The following is a 15,046-nucleotide window of genomic DNA, read 5'->3' as shown; positions in this document are numbered from 1 at the left end:
CATGTGTGGTTGCTTGTTCATTCGAAATTCATAGACATTACTAGGTAGTTGGATGCAGAAACAGTCTTTACTATTCTCTGAAGGCTTTACGTATTTACACAAGATGTCAGAGCATTGCTAAAAGGATTTGATTGATTTCAGCCACAGGTGAGGTTAGTAGTGAGGTTAGGCACTAAGGTTGGGCAATAAAGCCTGGATCTAAGTAGGCTCATTTTCTTATTTTCTTATTCATCAAAGTGTTGGATAAGTTTAGGGTTTTGTGCAGGCCAGTCAGCCAATTTAAAAAAGGCATGTTATGGAGATCATCAATGAGCATTCAGGGGCGAAGAGTGGAGCCAATCAGAAGCTTTTCTTCTTTATATGTTGCTGCAGTTACTAGTGGGAGAGTACTAATTTGGAAAGTCGCTGCCCATACTATCTCATACCCAGAGAAATGGCTCGGTCATGAAACTGAGGTGGACGCGACGGAGTTTGTCAGGCTCATAGCTTAGCTCTTAGCCTAACGTCTTACCTGACCGCCTGACAAGCTGCTGATGTGTCCAGAGCTTTACTGGAGCTTCATAACCGAGATTCATAACTGGAGCTCAATGGCTCCAAATAGTAAAGTTAGAAATGGCTTGTTGGAATTCTGGGTTAGCATAGCTAGCTACTTAATGATCAGAGTCCACAGCAGTAGCCAACTTCAGATTACATTCACTGTAAATATGATACGACTGTAAACCATTTGAGACAAAAAAGCAGAAAACTCTTAAAAGTGGGCGTGGCCAAAAAGGTAAATAGTAGCTAAATACACATGATACTTTAAATCTCCAGCATTTCCACGGTATACACAGGTTCAGGGTTTATCTTTCCTGGAAATTAGTTTGGAAGTTAGTTAGACAGTTCCTTCCAAACATCTCTACGTCCTCTACTGCTAGCATATCATAAAGTTATAGCTAACCATGCTAACCCAACATTCCATATATATCCAGGATATTTAATGCTTTTGGATCTATTTAGAGCAGAGCTAACTCACCAGCTTCCCAACACAACACACATAGATCACCTTCTAACTTATAACTGCCACCTTCCAAAGGATGGGACCTGTATCTGTGGTTGAAGGCTCTACATTCAAACGTCCGTACGTCTGCTCTTAACATTTGTGTGGAGGTGAAACTCGGTTATGAAGCTCCAGTAAAAGACTTTTTGGTGTCCTGCACCGAAGTGGTGGAACGAACTTCCCCTGGGAGTCCAACGCTCGCTGTCTTCAAACCCAGACTGAAGACCCTCCTCTTCTGAGAGTACTTGGGCGAATAGCAGAGTGGTCACCATATTGACTTGTGTTTAGTAGAGTCTAACCTTAGAGGATCTTAGAATAATTAGTCTATTTAAACTAGCTGAGGTTTTCTTGGGTAAATAGTGAAGCACTTTTGGAAGTCGCTCTGGAGAATGTAAATGCAGACCCAGATGAGGCCCATGTTTAACCCGTCCTTGTCCCGTCTCTAACCTGGAGTTGAATCAGATGTGCTTGAGCAGATAAACTGTGTTTGTAAACATGGCTTCCAAAAATGTTCATTACAGATCACGTATTAGTAGGAAACCTTTACTTTGTTTTTGCCCAAATGTTGAATTCAGAGCTGCATGTTGTCAAACTCTGTTTCTAAGAGAATTACTGACAACATCTCATCCTAACAGCTAAACGCTAATAGGTAGAAGGCAGCTGTAGCACCCTGGTAATGCCATGACATATTGCTGGCTTCAAAGCTCATCTCAAGCCTAATTCATTAGAAGGCTTCATGTAGAGCCTGAAGACCCTCCTCTTCTGAGAGTACTTAGTGTGCAGAGAGTAGAGTATGTAGAGTATCGTGTCTCCAGACTGACTTCTGTATTTAGTAGAGTCTAAGATTAGAGGATCTTTTAGATTCTAGTCTCTACAAACTACCTAAGGGTATTTTCTGAGTGAACAGTGAAGCACTTTTGTGTCTGCTAAATGTTGTAAACGTCTGTATTTCTACAGGAAATGTGAAGGCAACAGTAAAGATAAAATCTTACAAAACCGAACAAAGCAGTGATTAAAATAAGCCGCAGCTGGAAATCCCAGCTGAGAATACACAGTAATTGCGAGACTGTACATCACAGTCAAAGTGACAATGACCCATATTTATCAAGCTTCTCAGAACTGCTCCTCTTTGACCACATTACTTAAATTATTACGGCATAAAAGCACAAATTGATCGTAGATCATCACTCTCGCTTTGAGGCTTGATAAATACGGACCAACGTGATTGAATTATGAATCTAGATGAATCATTTTTTCCTGCTAGGAGGGAAAATGAAGATGTGTGTTGTGGCGATACGATCAGAGCAAGTCGGAACACTGTATGAAATTTTACTGTGAATGCTTTGTTATTTCCCCCCCTGAAGGTCACTTACAAAACACGACATGTCCAAAAGTATGTGGACGCCTTAATATCATCTCCATGTTTGTTTGCTTAACATTCTGAATTTGTGGCCGTTACTAGGTAGTTGGATGCAGAAATGTCCTTTATGTTAGAACATTGCTGAAGGGATCTGATTGATTTCAGCCACAGGCGGTAGTGAGGTTAGGCACTAAGGTTGGGCAATAAAACCTGGATCAAAGTAGGCTTATTTTCTTATTCATCAAGGTGTTAAGGTCAGAATAAGGTCATGGTTTTGTGCAGGCCGGTCAGACCTTCCACACAAAACAATTTTTTTTTTTAGAAAGTTCAATGAGAGACTTCCTTTCACCAAAACTTCGGGGTGGGGGGTGGGGGGGCTTTAAAACTCCAGATCTTTGCTCTTCCACCCAACTTCACAGTTGGCACTCTTTTTAGACAAGTAGCATTCTCTTGGCATCTGCCAAACCCAGACTGGTCCAAAAGGCTGCCAGATGGTAAACTCACTCCAGAGAATGTTCCCACTGCTCCAGAGTCCAGTGGCTTTACACCACTCCAGCTGATGCTTGAGTTTGTGCATGATGATCTCAGAATTGTGTGCAGCTGTTTGGCTGTGGAAACCCATTTTACGAAGCCCCCAAGCACACAGTTCTTGTTTACAGGTGGTTAGAACTCATTAGTGAGTGTTACAACCTAAGACACGGGTGTTTTATTTTTAACACTTTGTGTGATCTTGTGTGTTTTAACACCTCACAACAAGCTGTTGTTGCTTCTAAATGTTTCCATTTACAGTTGACTGGGGCAGCTCTAGCATAGCAGCATTTTAAACTGGCTAGTTGGAAAGGCCTAGAAGCCTATGTGGCATATCTTCAGCACACCCTCATTGATAATGTCTATTGCAATTGCAAAGCTACTTAATTAAAAAAAGGCATGTTACCGGGGTCATCAATGAGCATTAAGGGGCAAGAGTGGAGCCAATCAGAAGCTTTTCTTCTTTCTTCTATGTTGCTGCAGCGACTAGTTGGAGAGTCAGAATTTGGAAAATTCCTCTCTGTTTCATTATTAATAGAGGAGGAATTAAAATGCAGCAAAATTGAACTCTCAACCAATAGAGGGCGCACTAGCCAAGGTTGGAACAGCAAAAATGTGTAATTTATCAACATTAAATGGTTATTGCTGAACAAAGGACCTTTAAACAGAATACTACAAGGAGTATGCACTTTCACAGATGAAGACAAACGCCACATGTCCACATACTTTTGATTAGAGCATACGTTTATGTACTAATGCACTAAAGATCAGCCAGTTACCCAACCAATCACATATAATGCTCCTGACAGGGAGGCCTGGTGGCTGACACATGCCTCCCCCAGCACAAGCTCAACCAGCCAGCCCCTCTTTTCAAACTGCTGCTGATGCAACATCACTGGGCAACCAACGTGCTTGGAGGAAAGTGCCGGTACCCAGCTCCAATGCTTCAGCTAGCAGACGTCCGGCCAGCATCACACTGAAGTGATGTGGGGAGAGAGACAGAGCCATCTACCCACCTGGAGAGAGCAAGGCCGATTGTGCTCTCTCTGGCTCCGGCTGCCGATGGCAGACAAGATGACCCAGGATTTCAACCAGCGCACCACTCGGAGCCTTGTAGATGCAATGTTTACATATTAAACCAAACTTATGTGCAAAAATATTACTTTGCCCGTAATATGAGCCCTTAACTCATATTACCACAACTCTCATCTCAATACATCTAATCTGTTAACTGGTGATGCTAGCTGCTGACCTCTCTCCTCCAGGACAGTGCTGTCAGAGAGTCGAGTCATCATTCGTCAAGAGTCTCCTGATTCCCCCTCATCTTTCATCTCACAGCAAAACAAATACTCACAGTTAGGGGCAGCCTCCCCTCCGGCCCACTGACCCCAGCACTGCGAGAGGCTTCATAACAGGGAAAACTTGCTGTCTCCGCAGTGGTTTACTGAGCTCCGCTGTTGCGGCCTCTTCTGATGAGTTCTTCACCTTTTTTAGCGTGGGGGTGAGGCTGGAGTCGAGCAGATGGCCGGTTCTCGCGCCCCGTGTGGAAAATCCCGACCGTTCCATTAGCATACAGTAACCTGGATTATGACTGGAAGGGGCGAGTATGCGAAAAGCTGTCTCCTTGAAGATATCACTGGAGCCCACACGGTTCATACATCAATATTCAAGTCTCCTGAATGCAAACCGCCAACAGAAATAGAAAGGATGTGGCAAGGGTACCACAACGCTCGATTTCATTATCTGGAGGAGCGAGAGAGGCAGCGACGGAGAGATAGAGATTCGATGATCCAGGAATATAAACTACACCCAGGACAAATATGCAGCTATCAGACACGTTTGCTTAATTAAGGTATTCATTTCATGTAATTACCACAGAAATCCGGAGAGACACAAGAGCGTTACACAATGAACTTCCTGATACTGCTGAAACCCATCAGAGAATTAAATAGCTTGGTAACATTATATGATTGCAAAGGTTGAATATGAAAGTGACTTTTAAACAAGTCAGGCGGGCGGCTTTTTTAACTTCTAGTTCTCATTTCTACCTTAACTGAACTCCACTTTGATGTTTACCTCCTACCAAGGCCTGGTTTCAAATGACCTTTAATTCAGTGCTCATGGGGTGTGGAGGTGGACATTTATAATAGGCTCTAGGTAGTCTCGGCCTCAGACACCCACGCGTAAACCAGCCATCTGATATTCATTGTGCATTAAACTGGGATTGCTTCAGTTCTGCATTCTGATTGGCTGTCTGCATGTATCTGTGTGTGTGTGTGTGTCTTTTATATGTGAAGCAGGGTGGGCGGTACATATTGGTTAATGCACAGTGGAGCAGTGCAACTGCAGTGTTCTCTGAAAAGATGGATGGTGATCCTGCTAATACTTTTGGGATGAATTAGGCAGATGGGGATGATGAAGTGGGGTGGTGATCATCCAACAACATGACCTCACTGATGCTTTTGTCACTGAATACAATCAAATCCCCACGCTAATGCTCTTTTAAAATCTAGTAGAAAGTCTTCTTCCATGGACAGTGGAGACAGTTACTCCAACAAAAGCAGGATCAACTCTTTTTAATAGCCTTGATTTCAAAAGAAACACTGAATGAGCAGGTGTCCCAATATTTTTGTCCATTTAGTGTGTATCTGTCCCTTGATATTAGACGTTTGCCCTTGTATAGAATGTCTTGGGTTTTGCCAGTGTTTTCGATTTTCGAATAGTTCATTGGCTGGCCTGGTTTGGTTGGTCAAATTAGAGGAGGGGAGGGTTTATCATGGGTGTAATTTGATGCCAATCAAGAATTGAGGGCGGGTTTAAAGAGATAAGAGGCTATTAACTGTGAAACTCACTTTTTTCACAGACCCTTACAGACAATGTATATTGTGATTGCAGAGCTACTTCATTTAAAAAAGGCATGTTATGAAGGTCATCAATGAGCATTCAGGGGTAGGGCAGAGTAGGACGGAGCCAATCAGAAGCTTTTCTGCTTCATATGTTGCTGCAGCGGCCGAGTCACAATTTTGAAAGTCCAGAGGATTGCTGGTTCGAATCCCAGCCATGCTGCTTGCCATTTGGCCTTGCTCTCTCCAGGGTGGGAAGACGTCCGCTGGCCAATGCATTGGACCCGAGTATGCGACACCTCCCTCCAGACGCGTTGGTTGCCCGGTGATGTTGCAGTTAGAAAAAGAGGCGTTGGCTGGCTGTGTGTGTGTTGAAGGGGCGTGTGTTGGTCTTCACCCTTACTAGTGGCGGGACGTATGCGCTGGGTAGTAGGTGATTCAAATTGGGGAGAAAATGGGTAAAAATAAATAAATTAATTAATTAATTACAATTTTTATTTTAAAAAAAAGGAAAAAAATGAACGTCGAAAGTCAGCTCCCACCACTATGCCATAGAGGATAATCCTCTCTGTCTCATTATCAACTGAGGCGGAATTACAAATACAGCAGAACTGAATTCTCAACCACTAGGGGGAGCAGTAGCCAGGGTTGGAACAGCAAAAGTATAATTTATCAGCGTTAAATGGTTATGGCTAAGGGATGACCTGTTTTGGATGGTCAAATTAGAGGAGGGGAGGGTTTATCAAGGGTGTACTTTGATGCCAATCAAGAACTGAGGGCAGGTTAAGAGACCAAAGAGGATATTAACTTCAACTCGAATAATCACTTTTCTAACTCATTTGTTTTTTGTTAGAGTAAGACATCTTAACTTACATATTAGGAATATTGAAAACCTAGAGCTCATCCCTAGATATACCAAAGTGTGGGTGTAAAGAACATGGTGTTACATTAGAAATACTAAAAAATAAAAGCCTATTCACTTGCAGTCGGTTTTCTGAGAATGTAAGAAACTCTGCAGCCATCTGCATTCTTTCATGCATGCACAAGCAGAACTGATTCATATACACACACTTATACACACATCATACATCCATCACACCCAGACGTATAATTTTCATCTGCCTCTAGCCGCAGTGTCATGCTGGCAGATTCAGAAAAGGGCTGACAATGGTCATTATTGTTGCGCGTCCCCCTATAGGCCAATTACTCGCAGCGCTACCACAGCAAATGACCTTCCCTTCTCCTCTGATCCTGGGCTGGGCTGTCACAGTGCTACAGCACACAGTCAACACAGCCAGTACAGACACGCTTACTCATCCCCGACACGGCTGCATGCGCGTCCAATAACCCTGACCCAGTTCATCGGTACAGAAACAGAGGGACAGCAGACCCTTTTATTTGTTTAAAGAGCTCGGAGCTCAGAAAATTGCATTCTCTCTTGATATTAGCGTGCATGCATTAACCCTATCAAACCTAGAGTCAAGTAGAGGCTGCATTACATTACGAGCCTCATTAATGAATGAATGAATTAATTAATTAATTACGATGAATTATGTTGCTTAGGACGGATTTGGCTGTCTTGAGATGTAATAAATGGTAAGGCCGGCCACCGGTTGAAATATATGAATGGGAGTGTTCTATCGTTCAACATGGCGTCTGTTTACAGATGGAGTCCCGCCCTTAGGGATAAGAGACAATCAGCTTGCTGGTAACTACACAGCCGGAGGAGGAGCTTGTGTGTGCTTGTGAGGAAGCCCCCCCCCCTTGCTGTGGAGATGTGCTAAGCCACATTAGCCAGATGAAGATGGAGGTGATGTGTTTTATAGTTTGGGGCCTTGAAGCGTAGGATTTTCTCTATTTAAAGGGTAAGGCTAGCGTTAGTGCACTGCTTCTGTTCAGACGCCCTCACTAGAATGACTAGCATCATGCAAGTGACAGGGGAGAGGCAGGACCATCAGCTAAGCTAATTGAGACTCCTGGCTACGGTTGGCCGTGGCATCACCGAGGATCGAGCTTGCTATGTTGCCATGTTGTTTTTGTAATGTCAGTCAAATGCATGGTCACATAACCAGGTATGGATATGAAAGCTCTGGCCAAAGTTCAATCCTGAACCTCAAATGGAGCATCACCTTTCTTCAGCCAATCACCAGCCTCCACCTGCGTTAACAGACCTCCAATTACATGCTTCTGTTGCTGCTTTCAGAAGTGACGCCTCCAAGTTCGGCAGGATCCGCGAGAACCCGGATGTCGCAAAACCTCGGCTGACGATGGGGCCTACGCTGTATAACTTTCCAACATTGTTCCCATCTCATTCCTGGTCAAGAGTCTTTCTTGTAAAAATTAGCCCCGCCCATTTTTTCACTGAAGCTATAAGCAATGAGGCACAAGCCTGGGCAGCCAGTAAGAGCAGTGGTACATCGGTACTAACTCTCTCTTTTTACCTTCTCTGAGTAAATGACCACCAGCCCAACCTGCTGGAAGATTGCCCGCTGAGGTCCCCTCTACCTGCGTCAGACCAGCTGCCACCTACCAGTCTGACCATCAGGCCCCCCACCCACCACCACCCATACCAGACCAGCGGCACACCCTCCTACCAATGCTACCTGTTTAATGACCATGTTCAAACCTAAATGGACTCGTAACTATCTGACTATTAATATCACCACTATTAACTATCTGCTGTATCTGGTTTGGTAATTGTTTAATCAATAATTTATCAATAGTTCTGATCAGAGGAGGATGGGTCGGGTCCCCCTTGTGAGTCTTGGTTCCTCCCAAGGTTTCTTCTTCCAGCACTTTTTTCCTTGCCACTGTCGCCGTTGGGGCTCACTGGGGGTCTTTGATCCTTCATGTCTTCTTACGTCTCTGTCTTTTACTAATTACTAATTATGTAAAGCTGCTCTGTGATGACATCAGTTGTAAAAAGCTATACAAATAAATTTGACTTGACTTGACATATGGCTGTGGTCATAACGAGATCCCAAAAAACTGCAACTTTCAAAGGAAGTCAACGTGAAAGGATTTTCTTCCTAGTAAATTTGGAGCATTTCTATTGGTACGTTCCTCAATAAATGTTGTCAGAGGTACAGTGTTGTTGATCGGAACAATATTATAGTGGCACTAAAACAGAATATTTAATCCTATGGGATTAAAATAGCTTGGAAAACCAATTAATTACACGGCTATAAACATATAAGTGAATGAGGAAAAAATATATAATGCAAAGAAAATGTAGAATATAGCTTCTTTGCTTCACTTTTGCAGCTCTATATGATAAGAATAATAAATCCACCTTCCTTCCATTAACTATCACAAAGCTTTCCTAAAGACTTGCAAAAAGGCTCTGTTGGTATGGCTGCCCCCGAGCTAAGACTGAAAGCATACCTCCATTTCCCACCGGCCTCAAGCTTAGAGTGCGTGTGTTGTGTGGTGTTAGGCACAGCTTTCATCTTACCTGCTGTCACGGAGCCACACTCGGAGAAGCTGCTGCATTACAACCCCATCACACACAATTCAGAATGAACATCTGTTCGAGGCCTTGCGAGTGTTGCCCTAAACAAAACTGCCTGCTATTTTGCCGACTCGCCTGTGTAGTGTGAAATCCATGTGAGAGAGTCTCACCTCCTCCAGTCTCACCATCATATGGCTGGGAATTTATGTGTCGAGAAAAGCATACAGTTTAATAACGCACCCTGAAACTAGAGCTAGAAGGTTACACCACCTACTTTCCACCTTTTCTTTTTATGCGCTATTTGGTTTGTGTCCGTGCAAATGGGATTTACTTGTTATTTGTTAAGAACTGTATATTTGTTTTTTATAGTAACAAACAAAAACAATGGGAGGAGCCATAAAATGTTTACAATGCTGTGAAAAAGTATTGAAGTATTTCAGTATTTCAGAAATTAGCCACTGTCCCTACGACCAGAGGATCGCTGGTTCGAATCTCGGTCATGCTGCTAGCCATCGCCACCCAAGACAGCACAATTGGCCTTGCTCTCTCCAGGGTGGGTAGATGGCGCTCTCTCCGCACATCATTCCAGTGCGGTGCTGGCCGGCACTGGCGTCTGCTGGCCGATGCATCAGAGCTGGGTATACGGCGCTTCCCTCCAGAGGCGTCAGTTGCCTGGTGATGTTGCATCGGCGGCAACTCAAAAAAGGCGTTGAGGTGTTGGCTGGCTGTGCATGTGTTGGAGGGGGCATGTGTTGGTCATCACCTTCCCAGTGTCGGGAGCATTACTAGCAACAGGGGCAGAATACGTACAGTCTGGGTAATTGGGGAGAAAATGGGAAAAATTATTGCCCAAATCTGATTTCATCACCAAATCCGATGTTTTTTAGGCTGTTTTATTCGATCTCCATCTGAGCAGTTCATACTCCTAAACTGAAAAAGAGCAGTTCTTCACGTAGCGTTTCGCTTTAATCTTCACCAGCTTCAAAAAGAGCTGTCAAGGAGTTCCAGTGGCAGACAGCTGGGCTCATCACTAGGAATGCGTTTGAGCTGGCTGTTAAAAGGATGTTATTCAGCCACGCCCACTTCTTTTTTGCGCTCTGATTTGCGCTCTTGGTTTTATGCTCGTTGCAGCAGCAGCGCCCTCCTGTGGTCTCATTCAGCCATTTCTTTAGAAATTCCTTTAACACTGAGTGGTTGTTGTGATATGTGCCTTCTAATTTAGCTTGAACAGAGACATCACCCTGGTCTGTTTCCTCACTATCCCAGCAGTGAAAGCCTCATTTTCCCTTCTCCTCACAGCTCAGGTGACAACACACTTCTGTAGCAATGCTGAAACTGGAGGATTTAAATATTCTTCACTGTCTAGATGATGTAGGTGTGCAAAAATCTCACATCTCCATTTTTGACATAAGCATGTTAACGCTTTGCCATTCACGCTACAGGAATAATGTGGTCATATGCATCTCTGACCACCTCTGAATGTGGTTCATAATTTGACCAGATTACAATGTGTCCCCGAGACGCACAGTACCCTGTTCACACCTGTATCAGATCACCCAGGATGCATGTAAAAAATGCCAGGTGTGAATCTTGTGATTGTGATTTTCTTTAGATTGTGAATTTCATGATAAACGGACCAATAGAAATGCTCAAAAATGATGCAACATTCTTCTCCTGTAAAGGTGATGTTTTGGAGATGCTATTTATGCAATTAAAGAAAATCATTTTAGCTGAATGAGAAAGATGCTGAAAAGCTAAGGCATTACATTACTGTTTACAAACACTAGACCTGATCTACCCGTCAGCCCCTCGGTATTGCGCCCTCCCCCGGGGCGATTCCGAGCCGCCGCCCACAGGCCCAAAAAAAGACTTCCTCCTCGTTTGTGTTCATGTTTGATTCATTGTGTCGATTCAGTGTCTCGTTTCATGTTCATGTGTTTCCCCTGGGATTTGGGGGTACTTAAGAAGCCTCAATGTCTTAGTTCGATGCCGATAATCGCATGCTTGGAACCTTGAGGCAGCACGAGAGGTTCCCGTTACTGCTCACGGTGTGTTAAGGCCAGCTTCTGGTCGACTTCCTTGTTCGCGAGCAGGCCACCCGGCCATTCAAGGACTCTCTGCCAAGATATACCCACAATTCTCCTTCCAGCTAGGCGACCCACGCTCACGCAGCAGTGCCAGGTTTGGTTGGCCTAGCCGTTCTTGCCTAATAGCTGGTCCCCGAGCTAAACCCCCAGTCTCAGGCGTGTTGTGTTTTCGCCCTCTGGTTTGTCAAGTTTGCGTTGTGTTCACATTTATACCCTGTAGCTGCTGCCTCTTTTGCTTTATTTTGTCCCCTTGTGTATTTTCTAGAGTTGTGTTAATAAACTACTTGCATTGGACCCATCTTTGCAAGTGTTCATCCCTCTGTGTCTGGCCTAACCCACCATGACACTACCTCAACATACTACAACTGAACATACTGAGGTCCCCTCCACCTGCGTCAGACCAGCTGCCACCTACCAGTCTGACCATCAGGCCCCCATCCACCACCACCCATACCAGACCAGCGGCACACCCTCCTACCACTGCTACCTGTTTAATGACCATGTTAAAACCTAAATGGACTCTTAACTATCTGCACTATTAATATCACCACTATTATATCTGCTGTATCTGGTTTGGTAATTGTTATCAATAATTTATAAACAGTTTTGACCAAAGGAGGACGGGTTGGTCCCCCTTGTGAGTCTTGGTTCCTCCCAAGGTTTCTTCCTCCAGCTCTGAGGAAGTTTTTCCTTGCCACTGTTGCTGTTGGGGCTCACTGGGGGTCTTTAATCCTTCATGTCTTATGTTATTTCTTCTTTGTCTCTGTCTTTTACTAATTACTAATTATGTAAAGTAAGCTGCTTTGTGATGACAACAGTTGTAAAAAGTGCTATACAAATAAATTTTACTTACTAATTTTACTACTCCATTAACACCCAATTACCAATCACTGGGCTGCATATTTATTACAATTTACTTATAGCATATAAACATAATTTGCTTATGTACAGATTTTTATTTATTGTCTACCCGCCTCATCTTGTGTTTTTTTTTTTTTTCTATTGTCATTGCACTACTGTCACATGTCCCTTACCTATTACTGTTCCAGAGACTTAGCCTAACAGCGTTTGGTAGTACTGCACAACCCTGTATTAGTACAATGCCAATAAAGCTGAACTGAACTGAAACTGAACCTGGATATTTGCAGTAATTATTTAATATTGACTTCATTAAAACAACTCAAACATACATTGGACAAGTACTTGCATCTCAGCAGGTCTCTTCCAATAACAGCTTCATTAGTGATCAAAGACAGTAGCCAGGGCTTATAGATCCACACTAGTCTTTTGATGTAGTGAGAGGTCCTTAAACAACGCCGCCAGCTCACCTGTTTGCCACGCTCTAGATAGATGACAAATAGGATTTTCATGCCTTCCTGGAGACATCTCTGTAGGGCAACAAACAAAAGACAAAATCAGCCAGATGCGCTTTATGTGTACACCCTTCAATCAGAAGCTGACCCAGCTCTAATAAGTGACAGGCCAGACGACACAGGGTAATTCATGAGCTCCCCCTACAAATTACTCCACCAGGGAATGGAGGAGAATCTCGTTTGGAAGGTAGACGCATGTGAAGACAGGACACTGACGCATCAAACTCTCTGTATATATGCCGTCCAAACCAGAGGATAATGACTATTCCCTGCTGGAAGCAACATTTCAGCCAAACCTCACATTTACATTTGACCCATATGTATCCGAACAGCCGAGTCTGGTGTTTGATGTTTGGAGCTAATGAAAGCTTATGTACACCCGTTATACTTGTGCAAACTGCACGCCTAAATCATCAAACACAAACACTGTTTGGACAAAAGTACTGGAACATTGGCCCATTCATTGTTTCTTCTGAAATCAAGGTTATTAAAAACAAGAGCTGATCCTGCTTTTGTTGGAGTAACTGTCTCTACTGTCCAGAGAAGAAGGCTTTCTACTAGATTTTGGTGGAGAATTGCTGTGAGGATTTGAATGCATTCAGCGACAAGAGCGTTAGTGAGGTTAAGATGTTGGAAGATCACCACCTCACCTCATCTCCAACTTCCCAACTCATTCCAAAAGTACTGGATGGAGCACCACCATCATTCGAGAACCTCACATTAGGCATAGAATTATGTCTATCTGCTCTCTTTTAATTCGGATACAGTACCATACTTTCACTTTAGTACAGTTTCAGCTCTTTAATTGAGTTAGATTGAGATACAGTACCATACTTTCACTATAGTACAGTTTCTGATCTTTAATTGAATTAGATTGAGATACAGTACCATACTTTCACTATAGTACAGTTTCAGCTCTTTTAATTGAGTTAGATTGAGATACAGTACCATACTTTCACTATAGTACAGTTTCAGCTCTTTAATTGAGTTAGATTGAGATACAGTACCATACTTTCACTATAGTACAGTTTCAGCTCTTTAATTGAGTTAGATTGGGATACAGTACCATACTTTCACTATAGTACAGTTTCAGCTCTTTAATTGAGTTAGATTGGGATACAGTACCATACTTTCACTATAGTACAGTTTCAGCTCTTTTAATTGAGTTAGATTGGGATACAGTACCATACTTTCACTATAGTACAGTTTCAGCTCTTTAATTGAGTTAGATTGGGATACAGTACCATACTTTCACTATAGTACAGTTTCAGCTCTTTAATTGAGTTAGATTGGGATACAGTACCATACTTTCACTATAGTACAGTTTCAGCTCTTTAATTGAGTTAGATTGGGATACAGTACCATACTTTCACTATAGTACAGTTTCAGCTCTTTCAATTGAGTTAGATTCGGATACAGTACCATACTTTCACTGTAACACAGTTTTGCTGGACTTTTTTTTTCATTCTGATTGTTAGCTACATTAGCCTCCAGGTCCAGTTCAATAGTAAACAACTAAACTTTTTTGGTGTGCTCTTTTGGTGTTGGTTGGTTCACATAGACAGCCCTGGCTACTTCAGATATTAATTTGGTGACACCTAAATTATTGGAAATGATGCCCTGTTTTAGGATTAGTTAGCAGAACCTCAAGTTTTGGTTATTTTTGCCACTAGAGGTGGGATGGCCATGGCTTTGTCAGAACTCCAAGCTATGGGCTCTAGCTTGTGCTCTGCCTTTTCCGTGTAATTGACCCTACAGGGAGTAGATTTTTGCGAGTGAGAGGGGGAAGAATAGTAGTCCTTGACCCAGTTTTTGGCCTGAACAAGCGAAGACTTAAAGTGGCGTGACCCGACCCCTGTTGCTTAGCTTCGTGAAAGACCAACCATCTACTATCTAGTCAAAGCAGGTGGGCTGCTGATGTAATGAATCCCATTGGAGGTGGCTGCATTTTCCAATTGAAGCAGTTTAGGAACCAGAATATCAGTCCAGTACCAAGGTGTAATTGCTGATTTTTATAGTTAGCTTGGTGTTTTTAAGTTTTCAATGTTCTTGTCAGAGTGTGTATGACCACTTTAGAGCAGATACAATTATTATCTGCAGTCCCCAGTATATATTATAACCATAAATGTATTCCTTATTTAATTATTTAACCCCAGAGATGTCTAGTAAGGAGGTAGAACTACTTTACTACTGTACTTAAGTACTAAAATACTGTATCTGGATCTAATGAAGTATTATTGTTTTCTCCTACTTCCACTTTTACTTCTCTCCATATTTTGGATGAGTTTAATACTTTTACTCTGTTACATTGTTTATGTGCTGCATCGTTACTTGTTACAATTATAAAAATGGTACGAATCATTTC

This window comes from Salminus brasiliensis, chromosome 7 (assembly GCF_030463535.1).
Source record: "Salminus brasiliensis chromosome 7, fSalBra1.hap2, whole genome shotgun sequence".
NCBI lineage: Eukaryota > Metazoa > Chordata > Actinopteri > Characiformes > Bryconidae > Salminus > Salminus brasiliensis.
This window is presented reverse-complemented; position numbering follows the sequence as displayed.